The sequence below is a fragment of the Moschus berezovskii genome, chromosome 19 (assembly GCF_049115385.1).
Source record: "Moschus berezovskii isolate FMDL1 chromosome 19, NW_MosBer_1.0, whole genome shotgun sequence".
NCBI lineage: Eukaryota > Metazoa > Chordata > Mammalia > Artiodactyla > Moschidae > Moschus > Moschus berezovskii.
In genome coordinates this window covers 42376162-42399207 of record NC_142478.1, presented here as the reverse complement: position 1 = coordinate 42399207, position 23046 = coordinate 42376162, and the positions used below count along the sequence as shown (strand labels likewise).

The 23046-nt window shown below is 40.3% G+C and overlaps 2 pseudogenes; one reads left to right on the top strand and one right to left on the bottom strand.

The window, feature by feature from the left end:
- Positions 1–2092: 2092 nt before the first annotated feature.
- Positions 2093–3248, bottom strand: LOC129542422 (S-adenosylmethionine decarboxylase proenzyme pseudogene; annotated as a pseudogene).
- An 885-nt stretch (positions 3249–4133) lies between these two features.
- Positions 4134–21983, top strand: LOC129542854 (heterogeneous nuclear ribonucleoprotein A1 pseudogene; annotated as a pseudogene).
- The last annotated feature ends 1063 nt before the right edge of the window (positions 21984–23046 follow it).

Here is a 23046-nt window from a genome sequence, read left to right as displayed (position 1 = left end):
ATGAAATATTGGCATTTTCCTCTTCTGACATATTTTTTCTATCTTAACTCCATTCTTTTAATCTTCATTTATAAATTAATCTTTTGCTTATTTTCCCCCTTACCCCTATCTTCCATCACCACCCAAAATTTGTCCCTTTAGGTATATTTGAACTATTGAACTAATATACCTGTTTTCTTTTTTTTTGAATTAAGCAAACCTTTATTGAAGCTTAAATTGTGGGTACAGAAATACATTTCAAGTGACTGAAGTCCAACACCATGAAGAGAGAAATTATGGCACCAAAATTTTCCCTCCTCTATCATACATACTAGGATTAATTTAGATTACTAGTCAATCTATTTTTCATTTTTTTCTAGGCTTTATTCCATACAAAATTTGTGCAGGTCTTCAACATGAAATAGAAATCTTTTAAATCTATTAGGGGGAGGAAAATCAGACCTCAAGCCAATAAATGTCATCAAATGTACTGGGACACTGTTCAAGAACAAAATCCACTTTGAGCATTGGTCCTCATAATAGCACCAAAATATTAGGTATTGTGCGTAATTACAGAAAATCAGAATGATCCATTGCTTGAAAGCTTCTTCAATGAAGCTTTGACTCAACAATGTGCTTAAAATAAAAGTCAAGTGTTCCAACCACTTGATTTCAAACCAAGCAGATTTTATGTTCAGAAACATAAAAAAAAAAAAAAAAGTGTTTCCTTTATAAATACGGAAGGAACAAAAGCATCACTGCATCAATCCAGAAAGAATAAAAAATTGTTTCAGGACAAGAATAAATACAAAATTGAGTCAACTTTGCTCTTTCATCAACTGCTCGAATGTCCATGTTAGCAAATACAGCTAAAAGATACCAACTCTTTTATGCCTTTATTTTTAGGTCATTTCCCATCAACCATTTTGGAATTTTGTGTGTAATGTTTTGTGGCTAGCATTCTGCTGTACTGAGTATGTCTGAATAACCTTAACAGTTCTCATTCATCACCTGATACTATTCCATGGTGAAAGAAATATAAACGAGCAAGAGGAACCAAGTCAGAACACTATTACAGGTATCATAAAGTTACAGAACGTCTAAGTCACAAGATAGCAAAGATATTGAATCTGCTTTGAACCAAAATTCATGGCATATCGTTAACAGAAATTAGTGGAAATAACTATGAAAGTAAAGTTAAGGTGAATCATCTGAGCTGACTTGATTTGTTGAAACCAATACCTTTATCTTAAATCTCCTCGCTAATAAATTGTGATAAAAATTCTTTTGTACTACTTAGCAAGTTAATAAAGACATGGTACTTATGAGAAGCTCATCTCATTTAATGGGGGACACCAAATGGCACAGTTTCCATACAGTCCTGCCAATATTCCCTAGTACCAATCTACGCCTTCTTTGCTAATCAACAATAGTTTATCCCAAAAGAGTTCATGGCAATGGAAAATGTCAAACTCCATTGACCTCAAAAGAAAATTAAACCTAGGGTCTACCCCCGCCTTCCCCCTCTAGGGTATAGATTAGTATAAAACCCACAGTGTAACACTGTATTGCTTTATTGAGGGGGTATGGTTGGGAGGGGAGACACCATGGTAATGGAAGGAATCAAAGTAATACAAGAACAGGAAGCAGTGTTAAAATATAAATACACAGAATGGACAGTTTCACTTGTTTTCTTAGAGGACTCGACTTGTGGAAGAGAAACTTTCATTGCTGTTGCAAAAACATCTGTATGAAGTAGAAATTGGTTTCAATAACATTAGTAGAGAATATGTTCTAGAAAGTGGAGGTAACTGGATGTAAAATCCTGGCAACAATTAATAGAACAGTCCCAGATGGCTAGGCTGAGGCCAACGCCTAATGAGGATGAAAGCCTTGTCTGTGGGGAATTTTGGATGACACCTGGAGAAATATTTACACTGTGCGTAAACCAAATTGAATTGTTTTCACAAGTGTTGTAAAGTTTCATATAGGAAAAGGTTTTTTCTACATGCACTTCAATTTCACAGAAAGAGTGGCATAGGATACCTAAACGCAGAAGAGAGCATTCATGCAAGATATCTAACTCCTTGATATAATAATGCAAACAATTCAAAATGATTACACTATCATTACATCTAGGGCTTTCTGCAACTTCGAGGTGGTGGTTATGGAAAGCATGGCCCTTGGTATCAATATCTAAAAAGCAGCCACCACCTTCTTCTATGTGTGTTCTCTTTTTGCGTTTTTTTCTTCATGTTTCTTAATCAACTCTGCTGTTGTTGCTGCTTCTTAGCAAAATTGGTAAAAACAAAATTGTAATCATTGAACAAAGTGCCCTGGCAATCAAGACGTTTAAAACCTTCAATCTTCTGGGGCGAGGAAAGCACTGTGCGACATTCAGAACTCTGATTTACAAACAGGGTGGTTACAAATTTTCCTGGCTTGAAGACTTCTACAACTTTCCTGATCAGGTCATCATAGGAGGTCTGACTTAAGTTTGTTTCAAAGCTAACATAAGAAAATTCTGGTTCTGGAGTGATGTGAATAGTCCAATAAGTTCCATCAGATTTCATCCCATTCATTGAATACCCACAAGGACTGAACATTGTGGCATCAATGACAGAACCTGGTATCAGGTCACGAATTCCACTCTCACGAGTGACATCCTTTGCCGTAACACCATCTTTCATGTAGAACTGGTCCATAACTGCTGGGTCAAGCTCACTCATCAGAATTTCCAGGGTTTGATCTGGCTGATTGATTACCCTACTCTCTGGGAAATCCAAAGTATACAAGTACCAACAGTCAGAATTCATGCGTCCCATACAATATGCTGCTCCATTTGGGAAAATTGCATTAAGGAACTCTATTTCTTCCTGGAAATTCTGGTGTGGGTACCCTTGGTGAGAAGGCTTCATGAAATTCTTACGAGAATAAAAGAAGCTTTGAATTGAGTCAAACCCACTGTAATCCCTAGCAAGTTTCAACAGGGGAACCAGTGCTTTCAGCAAGAGGGTGGTACCACATATCTTCAAAATGAAACGTCTCTTGGAGACAAACATCCTACTCTCACTTTGTACATAAGCTTCCTGCTTGTCAGTTTTTGTCACACTTATGATTGAACATTGCACATCCTTCAAAGCTATGTCCCACTCGGATCTTGGGATGGTGCGAAGATCCCCAAATCCTTGGTTTGCGTCGGGTTGCTGCCTGTAGAACCAAGCCTCCAGCAGTTTCTCTGTCCCTTCGAAAAAATGTGCAGCTTCCATCACCGTAGACTAGCGAACAACCAACAACCACAGAAAATCAACTAAATTAAATCTCTTCTCCCGCCACCACCGCTGCGGGTTGTTCCAGCTGTGTTACTAAAGTTCATGTTCCTTTTTTTTTTTTGCTATAATTTTATATTAACTTTTTAAAAAAAAAGTATTAATAAAATTTTCCCGGCTTTGTGTGTGTGGGTGAGCGAAAGTTGAACGTGAGTCTGTTGGAAACAGAGGCAGATACAGCTGTCTCTTGTAGTCCGCTGTTTCCCTGTTAGAGAGTAGAGCGATCACTAGCTAGTGTCGCCGGCCATACTGTGGGAGCCAATATACTTGTTTTCAATTGGGCTATCCATGAACCAGGCTAATACATAAGGATTTGTCTTTAAGCAGTATATTTCGGAGAAAATCTCAGAAACCTTCATCAGGGCGTGCACAAATGCCACAAAGAAGGGAAGTGGTAACCAAGTCACCACTGTGGGTAACTGAAGTTTGTCCCCACTGGGGAAATCTGGTAGCCAGGGCAGAACACAAGTATCAATAGGATTCCAGATGAGGAGCATGAGATATGAGATGTTTTATATTCCAGTTTTCATCAATCATTGGTTTAGATTCTCCCATGCTTCACTGGTTTGTAACCAGATGGTTGAAATGAGCTCTTGCAAAACAGAAAATCTTAAGGCAACAGAATGCAGTGCTAGCAGTTGGCATTCAGCCCATGTAAAGTGAAATGGTAGGGATGAGGGATTATGGGTGAACACCTGTGGCATCCACTACAGTCAAAGAACTTCCTCTTTCCCTGCCTCTAGGAATACATCAGCTGCCTTATTGGCTCTACTGGAATAAGATGAAAGTCCTGACTGAGTACAGAAATAGTAAATATTTAGAGACATGGATACAGACCATAAGCCATCAGGACCAGGACTTGTAAAAGGGAGAGAAGATTTAGGATGTGAGTAGGATTATGGTAGTGGCATTAAGTAAGCAAAGATGGGGAAACTGGGGACCAATGGGAAACTAAGGTAGATGCAGAGATGATTTTCCCAGTCCTCCCATCTGTGTTGTGACCCTCATCCCCAGGTGATGGCTTATTGCTGACTGACAGCCCATCACTGAGTTCTTCTCTGCCAATTGACTTTGAAAGAGAGTTGTCTCTCCTGGTGTTAAGCCATGTCCCCATCAGCAGCCACTTCTAATGACTCATTAATATAGGGTTAAAAGGCTCTGATTTCTTTCTTGGGGCATCTTTGAAGGGTCAGACCTACTTAAGAGCTCCCTGATTGATTGGTTGAGGCCAATTTTGAGACTGCATTCAAACTCAATGTCTCCTTCTGCCCAATCCTTCTTGCTTTACTTCTTTAAGACAAGTTTTTATTATTTCCCTAATAATAATTGGCAAACCTCCTATAAGCAAGTGAAAGGGAAAGTGAAGTCACTCAGTCATGTCTGGCTCTTTGCGACCCCATGGACAGTAGCCTACCAGGCTTCTCAGTCCATGGGATTTTCCAGGCAAGAGTACTGGAGTGGGTTGCCATTGCCTTCTCTAGGGGATCTTCCCGACCCAGGGGTCGAACCTGGGTCTCCCAAATTGTAGGCAGACGCTTTACCCTCTGAGCCTCCAGGGAAGCCCAAGTCCTTCTAAAAGTCTGTTTTCTGGGAACCACAACCAAAACACAAACAACAGTGAAGTGGACTATTGAAAAAGTGGAAGTATGAATATTAATCGAACTTTGCACAGGCATAGTAGATGGTAATTGCCGTTCAGTTCAGTTCAGTTCAGTTCAGTCGCTCAGTCATGTCTGACTCTCCGCGACCCCATGAATCACAGCACGCCAGGCCTCCCTGTCCATCACCAACTCCTGGAGTTCACTCAAACTCATGTCCACAGAGTCGGTGATGCCATCCAGCCATCTCATTCTCGGTCGTCCCCTTCTCCTCCCGCCCCCAACCTTTCCTAGCATCAGGGTCTTTTTCAGTGAGTCAACTCATTGCATGAGGTGGCCAAAGTATTGCAGTTTCAGCTTTAGTATCAGTCCCTCCAATGAACACCCAGGATTGATCTCCTTTAGAATGGACTGGTTGGATCTCCTTGCAGTCCAAGGGACTCTCAAGAGTCTTCTCCAACACCACAGTTCAAAAGCATCAATTCTTCGGTGAATCAGCTTTCTTCACAGTCCAACTCTCACATCCATACATGACCACGGGAAAAACCATAGCCTTGACTAGATGGACCTTGGTTGGCAAAGTAATGTCTCTGCTTTTCAATATACTATCAAGGTTGGTCATAACTTTCCTTCCAAGGAGTAAGCATCTTTTAATTTCATGGCTGCAATCAGCATCTGCAGTGATTTTGGAGCCCCCAAAAATAAAGTCTGACACTGTTTCCACTGTTTCCCCATCTATTTCCCATGAAGTGATGGGACCAGATGCCATGATCTTTGTTTTCTGAATGTTGAGCTTCAAGCCAACCTTTTCACTCTCCTCTTTCACTTTCATCAAGAGGCTTTTGAGTTCCTCTTCACTTTCTGCCATAAGGGTGGTGTCATCTGCATATCTGAGGTTATTGATATTTCTCCCGGCAATCTTGATTCCAGCTTGTGCTTCTTCCAGCCCAGATTTCCTCATGATGTACTCTGCATATATGTTAAATAAGCAGGATGACAATATACAGCCTTGACGTACTCCTTTTCCTATTTGGAACCAGTCTGTTGTTCCATGTACAGTTCTGACTGTTGCTTCCTGACCTGCATACAGGTTTCTCAAGAGGCAGGTCAGGTGATCTGGTATTCCCATCTCTTTCAGAATGTTCCACAGTTTATTGTGATCCACACAGTCAAAGGCTTTGGCATAGTCAATGAAGCAGAAATAGATGTTTTTCTGGAACTCTCTTGCTTTTACTTGTATTTATTTATTCCAAACGGACACAGAGATGTGTTCTGATGCTTACTCTTAGCCCATGTATATAGTTATTAATGTTTATTAATGCAGGACTTCCTTGGTGGCTCAAACTGTAACTGGGTTCAATCCCTGGGTGAGGAAGATCCCCTGGAGGAGGAAATGGCTACCCATTCGAGTATTCTTGCCTGGAGAATACCATGGACAGAGCACCCTGGTGGGCTCTAGTCCATAGGGTTGCAAAGAGTCATACATGACGGAACAACTAATACTCACTTTCTTTCATCCTACCTGTATTCTAATATTGAACACTTGCAGCTTACTTTGCATTCTATTGTATACAAATACAAAATGAACGTTGAACCATGGGGCATATGAAAAAGGAATTATTTTATGGGTTGTCAAGAGAAAAAGCAGCTCAGAAAAGATTTGGACAGAAAAGTAAGGTTGTTATCTAGGGAGTTGGTGTTGTTGGGTGTGTCACTCACTTGTCAGGTCTTATTTTGTTAGTGCCAATCTATTTCTTTCTCAGCAATATTGAGAGGAAAATACTAAGCAGGTGATTGCAATTGCTTTTCTGTAAAAATAATGACCTACATTACTGAGAATCTTAATGTCACCATGTTATTTACCTTCCATAGTTTCTGGTTCACAGGTAATTAAAGCCTGCTGTAGACTTAGCAGACATTTACTTTAGTATGATGTTCTCCAGCCCTTCCCCATTTTAAATAAGAAAGGACTTTTACTTCCAGTGATTTTGCCTCACCTGTACTGTGAAATCACTCCTCTACTGTAGGAACTCAAATATCTTGCTGAAAAGGCTCTCTCATTTTCTCACTGTTTAAATCTCATTTCTTTCCTATTTATCTTAATATATCTTACATTAATAGTTCCATGGGTAAAGCAGTAGGAATGAGGGTGGGGGGAAATATTGCAATTCTCAAGACCCTCTTTTCAGAATAAAAGTTTGTTTGACCTCTTTTTTCAGTAGACTATCTTGGAGCATTTGATGGATTTTGGAAATAAACGATAGTGTTAGGAAAACTGGGACCAAAGACCCTTTATATTCTCTTCTTTTCAGCCATGCTAACTTTAGATAAAAGATTTAATTACAGGAGAAACCTTAATATGATTGTCTGGTGTGTATTTTTGTCAAGAAAGTAAATGAAAGAAGTTTTAGAATTTCACCAAAGTGATGTCAAGGACATAATTAGGTTAAGTAGCTAAAAGTAGGCTCTTGGGCTTAGAAAAGAAAATAATTGACTTATGAAAGGAATTGTTAATTAATGAAAGTGACTTCATCCATATAGCACCATTTGCTAGTCAGAAATGAGAAGCTGTGATAGGTCTGATAAGAGTAGATGATGATAATGTGATCTTTTCTGAGATCAAGAATCAGTGCTCATTTCAACACTTCTGCATCCATCAGCAGTCTGCAACTGCTGGAGAAAAAGAAATACAACAGAAGGAATTAGCTCTGAGAAAGACATAAGCACCACTTTCATCCTGGTATATTGCCCACCCTGCAAATCTGTAAGCATTCATTTCCTAGGTCTGCCAGAACAAATTACTATAAACTTGGTGGCTTAAAACAACAGGATTTGTTCTCTTACAGTTCTGGAGGCTAGAAGCCTGAAATCAAGAGGTTGCCAGGACAATGCTAATTGCTAAAGGCTCTAGGGAAATATTTTTCCTTCTGGTGGACACCAATTGCCTTTTCTTGGCCTGGTAGCTGCATCATTGTGATCTTTGTCTCCAGTGTCACTTGGCATTATCTGTCTGATTTTCTCTGTGTGTCGGTGTGGTATATCTATTTCTTCTCTTTTTCTCACTGTCTGTTTTTGTTTTGTTTTTTTATGCTATAAGGATTCCAGTCATTGAATTAGGGCCAACCCTGTTCTGGGATGATATCACTTTGATTCACCCAATCATATCCTCAAGGACTCTATTTCCAAATAAGTTCACAATGTGAGGTTACGGTGGGTATGAATTTTGAGGGGACAGTATGCAACACAGTACACTGTATAAAAATATTTCTGACAGAACTCTTCAAATTGGGACATTTCTTAATGGTAAACGATAAGATTTTGACTTCTTTCCCTTTTTTCTTGGACACTCTGTTATAATAATTAAAAAAAAATACACAATCTATAACACTATGCATATTTGAGTTTCATGATTAAAACAAAAGATATATCTAGGGTAAAGCTCTTTAAACCTCTGTTCAAATTATTGTGTTTAATAATTCACTTGGAAATGAAAATGAGAATAATTCTTTCCTAGAAAATTGAAGGTATATTCTATTGAGTTTGAACTTGTGCCTAACTTTTAAGAATACCAATGGGGCAATGTATTTTTTAGAACTTTTTAAAATTGAAATATAGTGACTTTAAAATGTTGTGTCAATTTTAGGTATACAGTTAAGTGATTCAGTTATACATATATGTCATGTATGTGTATATATATGTATATATATGCAACTCCTGAGGGCTGAGACAGTAAAGAATCTGCCTGCAATGTGGAAGACTCATATTATCAACTCTGTGGATGTGAGTTTGAGCAAATTCTGGGAGATGGTGAAGGACAGGAAAGCCTGGCCTGCTGCAGTCCATGGGGTTGCAAAGAGTTGGACACAAGTGAGCAGCTGAACAACAACACAATATATATACATATATATGTGTCTATATAGATATACTCTTTGGCAGATTATTTTCCTTTCATATGTTATTATAAGATATTGAATATAGATCCTTGTGCTATATAGTAGGTCCCTGGTACTTATATATTTTATATTAACCTTGTAAAAATTCACAATGTGAAAATTGTTAGCTAAGTTGTACGTGGGACAAAATGAGGACTATAGCCCAGGATACAGCATGTCAGATAGCTCTGAGAAACTGCTCCAAAGAGGTGAACAGTGGGGCGTGGTGGGGGGTAGTGTAGGTCAGTAATATATGTGGCTTTGGTGAAGGGGGTGTACATGCAATCAAGCACATATTTTTTTCAGAAGATTTCTGCTAGTCTCAGGAAGGTTTCTGCTAGTCACAAGGAACATGAAGGACTTTGGTGCTTTTCTAGACATGAGGAGATGCAAGAATAGGACTCATAAAATCTTCTGAAATTATCTAACTGAAGACTTGTTTGACAGTTTTTCCCAGAGCACAGAGTGCCTCATTTTTTCTCTCCACCTTGAATTCCTTTCAGGGGTGTTGAAGGTCAGCAACTGCAGCAGCACATGATTTAATCCTTATAGAGGTTGATGGCCAGTGCCAAAGGCAAGTACCAATTTGTAGTTGACAATATATCATTGGGTATATCTGTTAATTCCAAACTCCTAATTTATTCCTTCCCCCAACTCTTTTCCATTTGGTAATCATAATTTGTATTCTATGTCTGTGGTTCTGTTTCAATCTTGTATTTAAGTTCATTTATATAATTTTCTTTGAATACCACATATAAGTGATACCACACATTTGTCTTTCTATGTCTTACTTCACTTAATGTGATAATTTCTAGGTCCTTATCTGTTGCTACAAATGGCATCATTTCATTCTTTTTATGTTGTTTTTGTTGTTCAGTTGCTCAGTCATGTCTGACTCTTTGTGATCATATGTACTGCATGACATCAGGTTTCACCGTCCTTCACCATCTCCCTGAATTTGATCAAACTCATGTCCATTGAGTCACTGATGCCATCCAACTATCTCATCTTCTCCCACCCTCTTCTCATCTTGCCCTCAATCTTTCTCAGCATCAGGGTCTTTTCCAATGAGTCTACCATTCACATCAGGTGGCCAAATTATTGGAGCTTCAGCTTCAGCATCAGTCCTTCCAATGAATATTAGGGTTGGTTTCCTTTAAGATTGATTGGTTTGATTTCCCTGCTGTTCAAGGGACTCTCAAGAGTCTCCTCTAGCCCCCCAGTTCAAAAGCATCAGTTCTTCAGCACTCAGCCTTCTTTATAGTCCAACTTTCACCTTCAGACATGACTACTGAAAAAAACCATAGTTTTGACTATGCAGACCTTAATCAGCAAAGTGATGCCTTGGCTTTTAAACACTCTCTAGGCTTGTCATAGCTTTTCTTCCAAGGAGTCTTTTAATTTTGGGGCTTCAGTCACCATCTACAGTGATTTTGGGGCCCAAGAAAATGAAATCTGTCACTGTTTCCACTTTTTCCCCATCTATTTGCCATAAAGTGATGGGACCAGATTCCATGATGTTTTTTTTTTTTTTTTTTAATGTTGTGTTTCAAGCTAGCTTTTCCTCTCTCCTCTTTCACCTTCATAAGTGGATTTTTAGCTCCTCCTCGTTTTCCACCATCAGGGTGGTATCATCTGCGTATCTGAGGTTGTTGATATTTCTCCCGGCAATCTTGGTCCCAGCTTGTGCATCATTCAGTCTGGCATTTCTCATGATGTACTCTGCATATAAATTAAACAAGCAGCATGACAATATACAACCTTGAACTACTTCTTTCCAATTTTAAATCAGTTCATTGTTTCATGTCTGGTTCTTTCTGTTGCTTCTTGACCTGCATATAGACTTCTCAGGAGACAGGTAAGGTGGTCTGTTACTCTCATCTCATCTCTAAGAATTTTCCAGTTTGTGATGATCCACACAGTCAAGGGCTTTAGCATAGTCAGTGAAGCAAAAGTAGATTATTATTTTTTAATTCCCTTGCTTTTTCTGTGATCTAGTGGATGTTGGCAATTTGATCTCTTGTTCCCCTGCCTTTTCTAAATCCAGCTTGTACTTCTGGAATTTCTCAGTTCATGCATTGTTGAAGCCTAGCTTGAAGGATTTTGAGCATAATCTTGCTAGCATGTGAAAAGCATGCAATTGTGCAGTAGTTTGAGCATCCTTAGGCATTTCCCTCTTTGGTACTGGAATGAAAATTGACCTTTCCCAGTCCTGTGGCCACTGCTCAGTTTTCCAAGTTTGCTGACATATTGAGTGAGGCACGTTAATAGCATTATCATTTAGGATTTGAAATAGCCCAGCTGTAATTCCGTCACCTCCACTGGAGGTAATACTTCCTAAGACCCACTTGACTTCACATTCCAGGATATCTAGGTCTAGGTGAGTGACCACACCATTGTGGTTATCTTGGTCTTTAAGACATTTTTCATACAATTCTTCTGTGTATTCTTGCCACCTTGTCTTAATCTCTTCTTATTCTGTTAGGTCCTTGCCATTTCTGTTCTTTATTGGGCCCATCTTACATGAAATATTCCTGTTTTCTTGAATTTTCTTGAAGAGATTTCTAGTCTTTCCCATTCTACTGTTTTCCTTCATTTTTTGCATCATTTACTTAGGAAGGCTCTTTTATCTTTCTTTGCTATTCTCTGGAACTCTGCATTCAGATGAGTGTAACTTTCCTTTTGCCCTTTGCCATTAGCATCTCTTCTTTTCTCAGGTGTTTGTAAGACCTTCTCAGACAACCACTTTGCCTTCTTGCATATCTTTTTCTTGGGAATGGTTTTAGTTGCCACCTCTTGTACAATGATATGAACCTCAGTCCATAGTTCTGAAAGCGCTCTGTCTACCAGATTTAGTCCCTTGAATTTATTCATCACCTACATTATAGAATCACAAGGAATTTGATTTAGGTCATTGCTGAATAGCCTAGTGGTTTTTGCTACTTTCTTCAATTTGAGCCTGAATTTTGCAATAAGGAACTAATGATCTGAGTCATGGTAAGCTCCAGGTCTTGATTTTGCTGACTGTATAGAGGTCCCCCACCTTCGGCAGCAAAGAATATAATCAATCTGATTTCGGTATTGACCGTCTGGTGATGTCCATGTGTAGAGTCCTCTTGTGTTGCTGGATGAAGGTGCTTGCTATGACCAGTGTGTTCTCTTGGCAAAACTCTGATAACCTTTTTCCCTGCTTCATTTTGTACTCCAAGGCCAAACTTGCCTGTTACTCCAGGTATCTCTTGTCTTCCTATTTTTGCATTTCAATACTCTATGTGAAAAGGACATCTATTTTTGGTGTTAGTTCTAGGAGGTCCTATAGGTCTTCATAGAATCATTCAGCTTCAACTTCTTTGGCATTTGTGGTTGGGCATATACTTGGATTACTGTAATATTGAATGGTTTGCCTTGGAAATGAACAGAGATCATTCTGTCATTTTTGAGATTGTACCCAAGTACTGCATTTCAGACTCTTGTTGACTATGAGGGCTACTCCATTCCTTCTAAGGGATTCCTGCCCTTAGATATAATGTAGATATAATGGTCATCTGAATTAAATTTGCCCCTTCCCACCCATTTTAGTTCATTTTTTTCTAAAATGTCAATGTTCACTCTTGCCATCTCCTGTTTGACCACTTCCTATCTACCTTGATTCGTGGACCTAACATTCCAGGTTCCTATGCAATATTGTTCTTTACAGCATTGGACTTTACTTGCACAACCAGACACAACCACAACTTGGCATCATTTCTGCTCTGGCTCAGGCTCTTCATTCTTTCTGAAACTATTTCTTCACTCTTTTCCAGTGGCATATTGGAGACCTACTGACTCAGGGGCCTCATCTTTGAGTATCATATCTTTTTGTCTTTTCGTACAGTTCATGGGTTCTCAAGGAAAGAATACTGAAGTGGTTTGCCATTCCCTTCTCCAGTGGACCATGTTTTGTCAGGCCCTGACTAGCAGAGACATGTCCTTCTGGTGCTCTATGTAGCTAGATCACATGCCCGGTGCCCTTGTTGTCCTACTGTTGTTCCTCCTTGAGTGCGTAAACTTTCACCAGCAGTCAGAGATTGGTCTACAATGCTGGTGAACTGAGGCAGCAGCCCTGCTGGAGTCACCAAGAAGAGGGTCTTGGGAAGGCTGGAGCCAACATTGGAGGATGCCAAGGAGTGGAGTGCTCTCTGGCCTCACTGCTGCCACTGGCCACCCTGGGACTGACCGATTAACCAAGAGTGGAGAGTACCTTGTCTTTTCCTCTCCCATTGATATAAATTGATGTACAACCTTTTTGGAGGTCTATTTTGACAGTAGTTATTAAACTTTGAAATGCTATTAATACTGAAGACCATTCTCCGAATTTTAGGTCAAACCACTTAAATTTTTTTTTTTAATGTCAAAACTGGCTTAATTTCCACCAATTGCTTATTGTGCAACCCAGTGCTAGAGCAGGTTGAGTAATATTCCATTGTATGTGTACATATACTTACAGTATGTATTGCTTCCATGTTTTGGCTATTGTAAATAGTATTGCTACAAACATTAAAGTGCATATATCTTTTCAAGTTAAGAGTTTTCATCTTTTCCAAATATAAGGGCAATTTTTAGGAACTTTTCTATTTTAGGAAATTTCTAGAAATGGAAAAAGAATAAAGACAGTCTAGAGAGAGAAGGAAATGGCAACCCACTCCAGTGTTCTTGCCTGGAGAATCTCACGGATGGCGGAGCCTGGTGGGGTGCCGTCTATGGGGTCGCACAGAGTCGGACACGACTGAAGTGACTTAGCAGCAGCAGCAGCAGAGAGTTATCTTATATTCTGCATCTTATTTCCCTGATTGCTAACATCTTATTTATGTCTGAAATATTTGTTGTATCAGTGAATTAGTATTGATGCAATATTATTAACTCAAGACCATATTTTTAAAGTTTCTTTAATTTTTTTCTTTTGCTGTTTTTCCCAGGATCCAATTCAAGATACCATGTCAACATTCAGTAGTTGTCTTTTCTTGGAAAACTTTCGGCTGTGACCATTTCTCAGACTTACCTTGTTTTCAGGACCTTGACAGTTTTCAATAGTACTGGTCAGATATTTTGTAGAATGTGGTTCGGTGTGGGTTTGTCTTACTTTTTCTATTTCTCATGAACAGACTGAGGATACGTGTCTTGGGAGAAAAGTCACAGATTAAAGTGACATTTTCATCAAATCACATCAAGGATATGTATTCTCAACATGACTTATCATTGTGATGCCAACCTTGATCACCTGGCTCAAATAATATTTGTCCACAACAGTTTCCAACTTAGTTACTCCTTTGCCCCCTTTTCATCCTGTATTCTTTGGAAGGAAGTCACTAAGGAGTGGTGGGAGGGAAGGATGTGATGTTCCACCAGCTCCACCATATTAAGGGGACAGTATCTACATAAATTATTTGGAATTCTTCTACACTAGGCATTTTTATGGGGATGGTCTTGGTCCCTGTCTCCTGTACAATGTCAAGAACCTCCGTCCAGAGTTCATCAGGCACTCTAGCAATCAGATCTAGTCCCTTAAATCTATTTCTCACTTCCACTGTATAATCATAAGGGATTTGATTTAGGTCATATCTGAATGGTCTAGTGGTTTTCCCTATTTTCTTCAATTTAAGTCTGAATTTCGCAATAAGGAGTTCATGATCTGAGCCACAGTCAGCTCCTGGTCTTGTTTTCGCTAACTATGTACAGCTTCTCCATCTTTGGTTGCAAAGAATATAATCAGTCTGATTTCGGTGTTGACCATCTGGTGATGTCCATGTGTAGAGTCTTCTCTTGTGTTGTTGGAAGAGGGTGTTTGCTATGACCAGTGTGTTCTCTTGGCAAAACTCTATTAGCCTTTGCCCTGCTTCATTCCGTGCTCCAAGGCCAAATTTGCCTGTTACTCCAGGTGTTTCTTGACTTCCTACTTTTGCATTCCAGTCCCCTATAATGAAAAGGACATCTTTTTTGGGTGTCAGTTCTAAAAGGTCTTGTAGGTCTTCATAGAACCGATTAACTTCGGCTTCCTCAGCATTACTGGTAGGGGCATAGGCCTGGATTACTGTAATATTGAATGGTTTGCCTTGGAAATGAACAGAAATCATTCTGTCGTTTTTAAGATTGCATCCAAGTACTGCCTTTTGGACTCTTTTGTTGACCATGATGGCTACTCCATTTCTTCTAAGGGATTCTTGCCCACAGTAGTAGATATAATGGTCATCCGAGTTAAATTCACCCATTCCAGTCCATTTTAATTCACTGATTCCTAGAATGTCGACGTTCACTCTTGCCATCTCCTGTTTGACCACTTCCAATTTGCCTTGATTCATGGACCTAACATTCCAGGTTCCTATGCAATATTGTTCTTTACAGCACCGGACCTTGCTTCTATCACTGGTCACATCCACAGCTGGGTATTGGTTTTGCTTTTGCTCCATCCCTTTATTCCTTCTAGAGTTACTTCTCCACTGATCTCCAGTAGCATACTGGGCACCTACCGACCTGGGGAATTCCTCATTCAGTATCCTATCATTTTGCCCTTTGATACTGTTCATGGGGTTCTCAAGGCAAGTATACTGAAGTGGTTTGCCATTCCCTTCTCCAGTGGACCACATTCGGCTGTGGTCCATGTGATCAGATCGGCTAGTTTCCTGTGATTATGATTTCAGTTTGTTGCCCTCTGATGCCCCCTAGCAATACCTACCATCTTATTTGGGTTTCTCTTACCTTGGTAGTGGAAAATCTCTTCACAGCTGCTCCAGCAAAGTGCAGCCGCTGCACCTTACCTTGGATGAGGGGTGTCTCCTCAAGGCCGCCCCCCTGACCTTGAACGCGGAGTAGCTCCTCTCAGCCCTCCTGCGCCCGCACAGCCACTGCCTGTTGGACGTGGGGTAGCTCCTCTCGGCTGCCGGCCCTGGCCTCAGGCGTGGGGTAGCTCCACACGTCCACACCTCTTTGCGTGGTTCGTTGCTCAGGGGCTGGGGCTTTTGAACTGTGGTGTTGGAGAAGACTCTTGAGAGTCCCTTATACTGCAAGGAGATCCAACCAGTCCATTCTAAAGGAGATCAATCCTGGGTGTTCATTGGAAGGCCTGATGCTAAAGCTGAAACTGCAATACTTTGGCCACCTAATGCGACGAGTTGACTCACTGGAAAAGACTCTGATGCTGGGAAAGGTTGGGGGCGGGAGGAGAAGGGGATGACCGAGAATGAGATGGCTGGATGGCATCACCGACTCTGTGGACATGAGTTTGAGTGTACTCCGGGAGTTGGTGATGGATAGGGAGGCCTGGCGTACTGTGATTCATGGGCTTGCGGAGAATTGGACACGACTGAGCGACTGAACTGACTGAACTGAACTGAGGCATTTTTATATTCTCAATCATTTATTTATTTACTCATTTATTTAGATGAGTATGGACTCAAGGTATTTATTTTATGCTTTGACTCATAATCCAATAATATGCTATTTGCTTAATTGTTAGAATGGTTCCAGTTTTGGCCATTGGGAGCTTTTTCAATTGATTTCTGTTCCCCTTTTACATGCTCCCATCGGTGTGTGTATGTGTGTGTATGTGTGTATGTGTGCATGTTTAATACATTATTTCCTACTTTTTGGATTAATTATGCTCCAGGCTCATATTGTGTATTACATTCCCCAGGCCTAGAATCAACTATTTTTTTTTCAAGGAGCTCTGTTTCTGTACTGGATGTGCTCATTGCACCTAAGTCTTCCCAGGCAACATTTTGCTCTAAGTATTGCTGAATCTCTCCATCTGTTTTTATGTTAAATTGAACATGAGTTCACGCTGGAGGCACCACATGCAATCCATAACCATATGGGTTCTTCTAGCTACTCCCCTTGCTTCTATGTAAACTTCCCCCCCCCACCCCCACAACAGTGAGGCTCCTGGCTCTGTCATTTGGCATCCATTTACCTATCTGTTCAATTACAGAAAAATCCTGGGTTTCAGAATTATCAACCTATACCCCTGCAAGAAACAATGCTACCTACCGGAGTACAGCGCTTACATGTAGTTTCTTTTTTTCTCCACTTATTTCCAAAGTTGCATACATCAGAACATTTTCCACACCCTTCTCTGAGAGGTTGGGGCTTCCCTGGTGGTTCAGATGGTAAAGCGTCTGCCTGCAATATGGAAGACCCATGTTCGATCCCTGGGTCAGAAAGATCCCCTGGAGAAGAAAATGTCAAGCCACTCTGTATTCTTTCCTGGAAAATTCCATGAAAGGAGGAGCCTGGTAGGCTACAGTCCATGGGGTCACAAAGAGTCAGACATGACTGAACGACTTCTCTTCACTTCTCTGAGAGTTTATATCACACATTTGTAATGAGTTAGATTCTCTTGCCACAGTTTGCATTCCATTTTGGGATCCCTGACCTCCTTGAATTTTTGTTTGTGTGTATTAAAGTTTACTTCCTGTGGTGAAAGATTCTATGAGTTTTGACAAGTACATAGTAATATGTGTCTGACACTACAGTATCAAACAAAATAGTTAGAGCACTAAAAAGTCCTCCGTGCTTCAATCAATCAATATTTCCTTCATGTCCGAGACCCTGACAATCACTAATCTGTTTTTCTTCTTCATAGTTTTGTCTTTTTCAGAATGTCATGTAAATGGAATCATAAAGTATGCTGCCTTTTCAAGACTAGTTTCTTTCACTTAGTGATATTCCTACAATTCATATATGCTGTTTTGTGGGTTGATAGTTCATCGATTTATATCACTGGGTAATATTCCATTACACTAATATACCATGGTTTATTCATTTATTCATCTATTCAAATACATCTAGGTTGCTTCCAGTCTTTATAGGTGGTAAGTAAAGCTGATTTATAATCCATTCATGTGCAGATTTCTATATAACTATAAGTTTCATCACCAGATGCTCAACACAGAAATCAGATTAATTATATTCTTGGCAGCCAAATATGGAGAAGTTCTATACAGTTAGCAAAAACAAGACAGGGAGCTGACTGTGGCTCAGATCATGAACGCCTTATTGCCAAATTCAGACTTAAATTGAAGAAAGTAGGGAAAATGACTAGACTATTCAGGTATGACCTAAATCAAATCCCTCATGATTATACAGTGGAAGTGAGAAATAGATCTAAGGGACTAGATCTGATAGATAGAGTTCCTGATGAACTATGGATGGAGGTTTGTGACATTGTACAGGAGACAGGGACCAAGACCATCCCCATGGAAAAGAAATGCAAAAAAGCAAAATGGCTTTCTGGGGAGGCCTTACAAATAGCTGTGAAAAGAAGAGAAGCGAAAAGCAAAGGAGAAAAGGAAAGATATAAGCATCTGAATGCAGAGTTCCAAAGAATAGCACGGAGAGATAAGAAAGCCTTCCTCAGCGATCAATGCAAAGAAATAGAGGAAAACAACAGAATGGGAAAGACTAGAGATCTCTTCAAGAAAATTAGAGATACCAAAGGAACATTTCATGCAAAGATAGGCTCGATAAAGGACAGAAATGGTATGGACCTAACAGAAGCAGAAGATATTAAGAAAAGGTGGCAAGAATACACAGAAGAACTGTGCAAAAAATATCTTCACAACCCAGATAATCATGATGGTGTGATCACTCACCTAGAGCCAGACATCTTGGAATGTGAAGTCAAGTGGGCCTTAGAAAGCATCACTACGAACAAAGCTAATGGAGGTGATGGAATTCCAGTGGAGCTATTTCAAATCCTGAAAGATGATGCTGTGAAAGTGCTGCACTCAATATGCCACCTAATTTGGAAAACTCACCAGTGGCCACAGGACTGGAAAAGGTCAGCTTTCATTCCAATCCCAAAGAAAGGCAATGGCAAAGAATGCTCAAACTAGCACACAATTGCATTCATCTCACACGCTAGTAATGTAATCCTCAAAATTCTGCAAGCCAGGCTTCAGCAATACGTGAACCGTGAACTTCCAGAGTTCAAGCTGGTTTTAGAAAAGGCAGAGGAACCAGAGATCAAATTGCCAACATCTGCTGGATCATGGAGAAAGCAAGAGAGTTCCAGAAAAACATTTATTTCTGCTTGATTGATGATGCCAAAGCCTTTGACTGTGTGGATCACAAGAAACTGTGGAAAATTCTAAAAGAGATGGGAATACCAGACCACCTGACCTGCTTCTTGAGAAACCTGTATGCAGGTCAGGAAGCAACAGTTAGAACTGGATGTGGAACAACAGACTGGTTCCAAATAGGAAAAGGTGTACGTCAAGGTTGTATATTGTCACCCTGCTTCTTTAACTTATATGCAGAGTACACCATGAGGAACGCTGGGCTGGAAGAAGCACAAGCTGGAATCAACATTGCAGGGACAAATATGAATAACCTCAGATATGCAGATGACACCACCGTTATTGCAGAAAGTGAAGAGGAACTAAAAGGCCTCTTGATTAAAGTGAAAGAAGAGAGTGAAAAAGTTGGCTTAAAGCTCAACATTCAGAAACTAAGATCATGGCATCTAGTCCCATCACTTCATGGGAAATAGATGGGGAGACAGTGGAAACAGTGGCAGACTTTATTTTATTGGGTTCCAGAATCACTGCAGATGGTGATTGCAGCCATGAAATTAAAAGACGCTTACTCCTTGGAAGGAAAGTTATGACCAACCTAGAAAGCATATTAAAAAGCAGAGACATTACTTTGCCAACGAAGGTCCATCTAGTCAAGGCTATGGTTTTTCTAGTGGTCATGAATGGATATAAGAGTTGGATTGTGAAGAAAGTTGAGTGCCGAGAAATTGATGCTTTTGAACTGTGTTGTTGGAGAAGACTCTTGAGAGTCCCTTGGACTGCAAAGAGATCCAACCAGTCCATTCTAAAGGAGATCAATCCTGGGTGTTCATTGGAAGGACTGATGCTAAAGCTGAAACTCCAATACTTTGGCCAAGTGTTGACTCACTGGAAAAGACTCTAATGCTGGGAGGGATTGGGGCAGGAGGAGAAGGGGACGACAGAGAATGAGATGGCTGGATGGCATCACCGAGTGGATGGACATGAGTTTGAGTGAACTCCGGGAGTTGGTGATGGACAGGGAGGCATGGTATACTGAGATTCATGGGGTTGCAAAGAGTCAGCCACGACTGAGCGACTGAACTGAACTGAACTGAAGCTATGTTTAGCTTATAAGAAGCTGCCAACATGTATCTCAAAGCGGTTGTAACACTTTGCTTTCCCACCAGCAATAAATGGAAGTTACTCATATTCATCAGTGATGGATACTGTCAGATTTTAGGTTTTAGCCATTCCAGTAGGTGCACAGTAGTTTGTCATTAGTGTTTAATTTCTGTTTCCTTAGATACATGACATTGAGGAGGTTTTCATATGCTTATTTTCCGCCTGTATATTTTCAGTGGTGAGTTGTTTATTCAGTTTTTTTGCTTATTATTGTTTTCTTAGTATAGAGGACTGAGACACTATTATTATGCCATTTTGTATATTGGGGATATAAGTCATTTATCAGATAAGTGATTTGCAAATCTTCTTTTAATATGTGATTTTTCATTTAGAACAGTCTTTGGGACTCTGTGGGAGAGGGTGAAGGTGGAATGATTGGAGAGAATGGAATTGTAGCATGTATATTATCATAAGTGACCAGTCCAGGTTCGACGCATAAATTTTCCTCTGTTCAAAAAAAAAAAAAAAAAGTGATTTTTCATCCTCTTAACAGTGTTTTTGGAAGAACACTGCTTTTTAAAATTAAAAAAAAAATAAATCAGTTCAGTTCAGTTCAGTCGCTCAGTTGTGACCAACTCTTTGGACTCCATGAATCACAGCACGCCAGGCCTCCCTGTCCATCACTAACTTCTGGAGTTCACTCAAACTCATGTCCATCGAGTCGGTGATGCCATCCAGCCATATCATCCTTTGTCATCCCCTTCTCCTCCCGCCCCCAATCCCTCCCAGCATCAGAGTCTTTTCCAGTGAGTCAACTCTTCGCATGAGGTGGCCAAAGTATGGAAGTTTCAGCTTTAGCATCAGTCCTTCCAATGAATACCCAGGACTGATCTACTTTAGAATGGACTGGTTGGATTTCTTTGCAGTCCAAGGGACTCTCAAGAGTCTTCTCCAGCACCACAGTTCAAAAGCATCAATTCTTTGGCGATCAGCTCTCTTCACAGTCCAACTCTCACATCCATATATGACCATGGAAAAACCATAAATTCCACTTTTTGCCTGTGGAAGCTGCCGGGTAAGCATCACTGAATCCTCTCCCTCTCCGCTGCAATCAAGTCTAAGTCAGAGTTTCTTAAAGAGCCCGAACAGCTGCAGAAGTTCTTCATCGTAGGATTGAGCTTTGCAACAACCAATAAGAGTCTGAAGAGCCATTTTGAGCAATGCAGAATGCTCACAGACTGTTTGGTAATGAGGGTTCCAAGCACCAAGTGCTCCAGAGGCTTCAGATTTGTCACACAGGTCATTGTGGATGAGGTGGATGCGGCCATGAATGCAAGACCATTCAAGATAGATGGAAGAGTTGTGGAACCAAGGAGGACTGTCTCCAGAGAAGATTCTCAAAGACCTGGTGCCCACTTAACTATGAAAAAGATGTTTGTTGGTGGCATTAAAGAAGACCCTGAAGAACATCACCTGAAGGGTTATTTTGAACAGTTTGGTAAAATTGAAGTGGTTGAAATCATGACTGATTGAGGCAGTGGCAAAGCGAGAGGCTTTGTAACTTTTGATTACCATGACTCCGTAGAAGAGATTGTCATTTAGAAATACTACACTGTGAATGGCCACAACTGTGAAGTAAGAAAAGCCCTATCTAAGCAAGAGATGGCTAGTGCTTCATCCATCCAGAGTGGTCGAAGTGGTTCTGGAAACTTTGGTGATGGTCGTGGAGGTAGTTTTGGTGGGAACGACAACTCTGGTCATGGAGGGAACTTCAGTGGTCGAGGAGGCTTTGGTGGCAGCCATGGTGGTGGTGCTGGATACGATGGCAGTGGGGATGGCTATAATGATGCAAGCAGATTTGGAGGCGACAGGAAGCTACAAGGATTTTGGTAATTACAGCAATCAGTCTTCAATTTTGGGACCATGAAAGAAGGAAATTTTGGAGGCAGAAGTTCTGACCCCTATGATGGAAGTCAGTGCTTTGCTAAACCATGAAACCAAGGTGGCTATGGTGGTTCCAGCAGCAGCAGCAGCTATGGAAGTGGCAAATGGTTTTAATTACTGCCAGGAAACCCAGCTTAGCAGGAGAGGAGAGCCAGAGAATTGACAGCTTCTCCACCAAAGCAGGTTGTAAATAAATTTCAAATGGAACCCGGCATCACCCTGAAGGAACTCTAACTTCATACTGTTGGGATAGTTTATCAAAATGGCTTCAGAGTAGACAAACTTTACATAGCACATTAAAAGAAAGAAACATACATTTATTCAATGTCATGATCAGCCTATTACATTTAGCAGTCAACATCATGGGTGCAAAAAAGAAATCTACATTAAAACCCTTTGTTGAAATGCTTTACGCTTCCCACAGAATAGAAACTGAAATAACCTGTTATACAATTGGTCAGAAGTACAGTCCTCAAGATTTTTGCCCATACATACTTTGGCCATCTCATGTGACGAGTTGACTCACTGGAAAAGACTCTGATGCTGGGAGGGATTGGGGGTGGGAGGAGACGGGATAACAGAGAATGAGATGGCTGGATGGCATCACCGACTTGATAGACATGAGTTTGAGTGAACTCCGGGAGTTGGTGATGGATAGGGAGGCCTGGCGTGCTGTGATTCATGGGGTCGCAAAGAGTCTGACACGACTGAGCGGCTGAACTGAACTGAACTGAACTGAACATGAGTATTGTCTAAAGCATTTCTTCTCTGTAGCAGCTAGGCCCTGCCACAGATTTGTGAACTCAGCCAGGGAATGAAGCTTGTGTATCATCCATTATTATGTGTAAACAAAAAAGATTTAATACCCTCAAAAATTAAATAAATTCCAACTTATACATATATTTTTCTTCCATGGGTTTGCTTTCAATGTTGAATTATATCTAAAAACGTATTGTTAAATTGCAGGTAATGCAGAGTTTTTCCTATGTATTCTTCTAGAAGTTTTGTAATTTTGCATTACATTTAGGTCATTGGTATATTTTGAATTAATATTTGTGGAAAATGTGAGATCTAGGTCCAGTTTCTTTATTATTTATTCTTTCTTTAAAAAGTT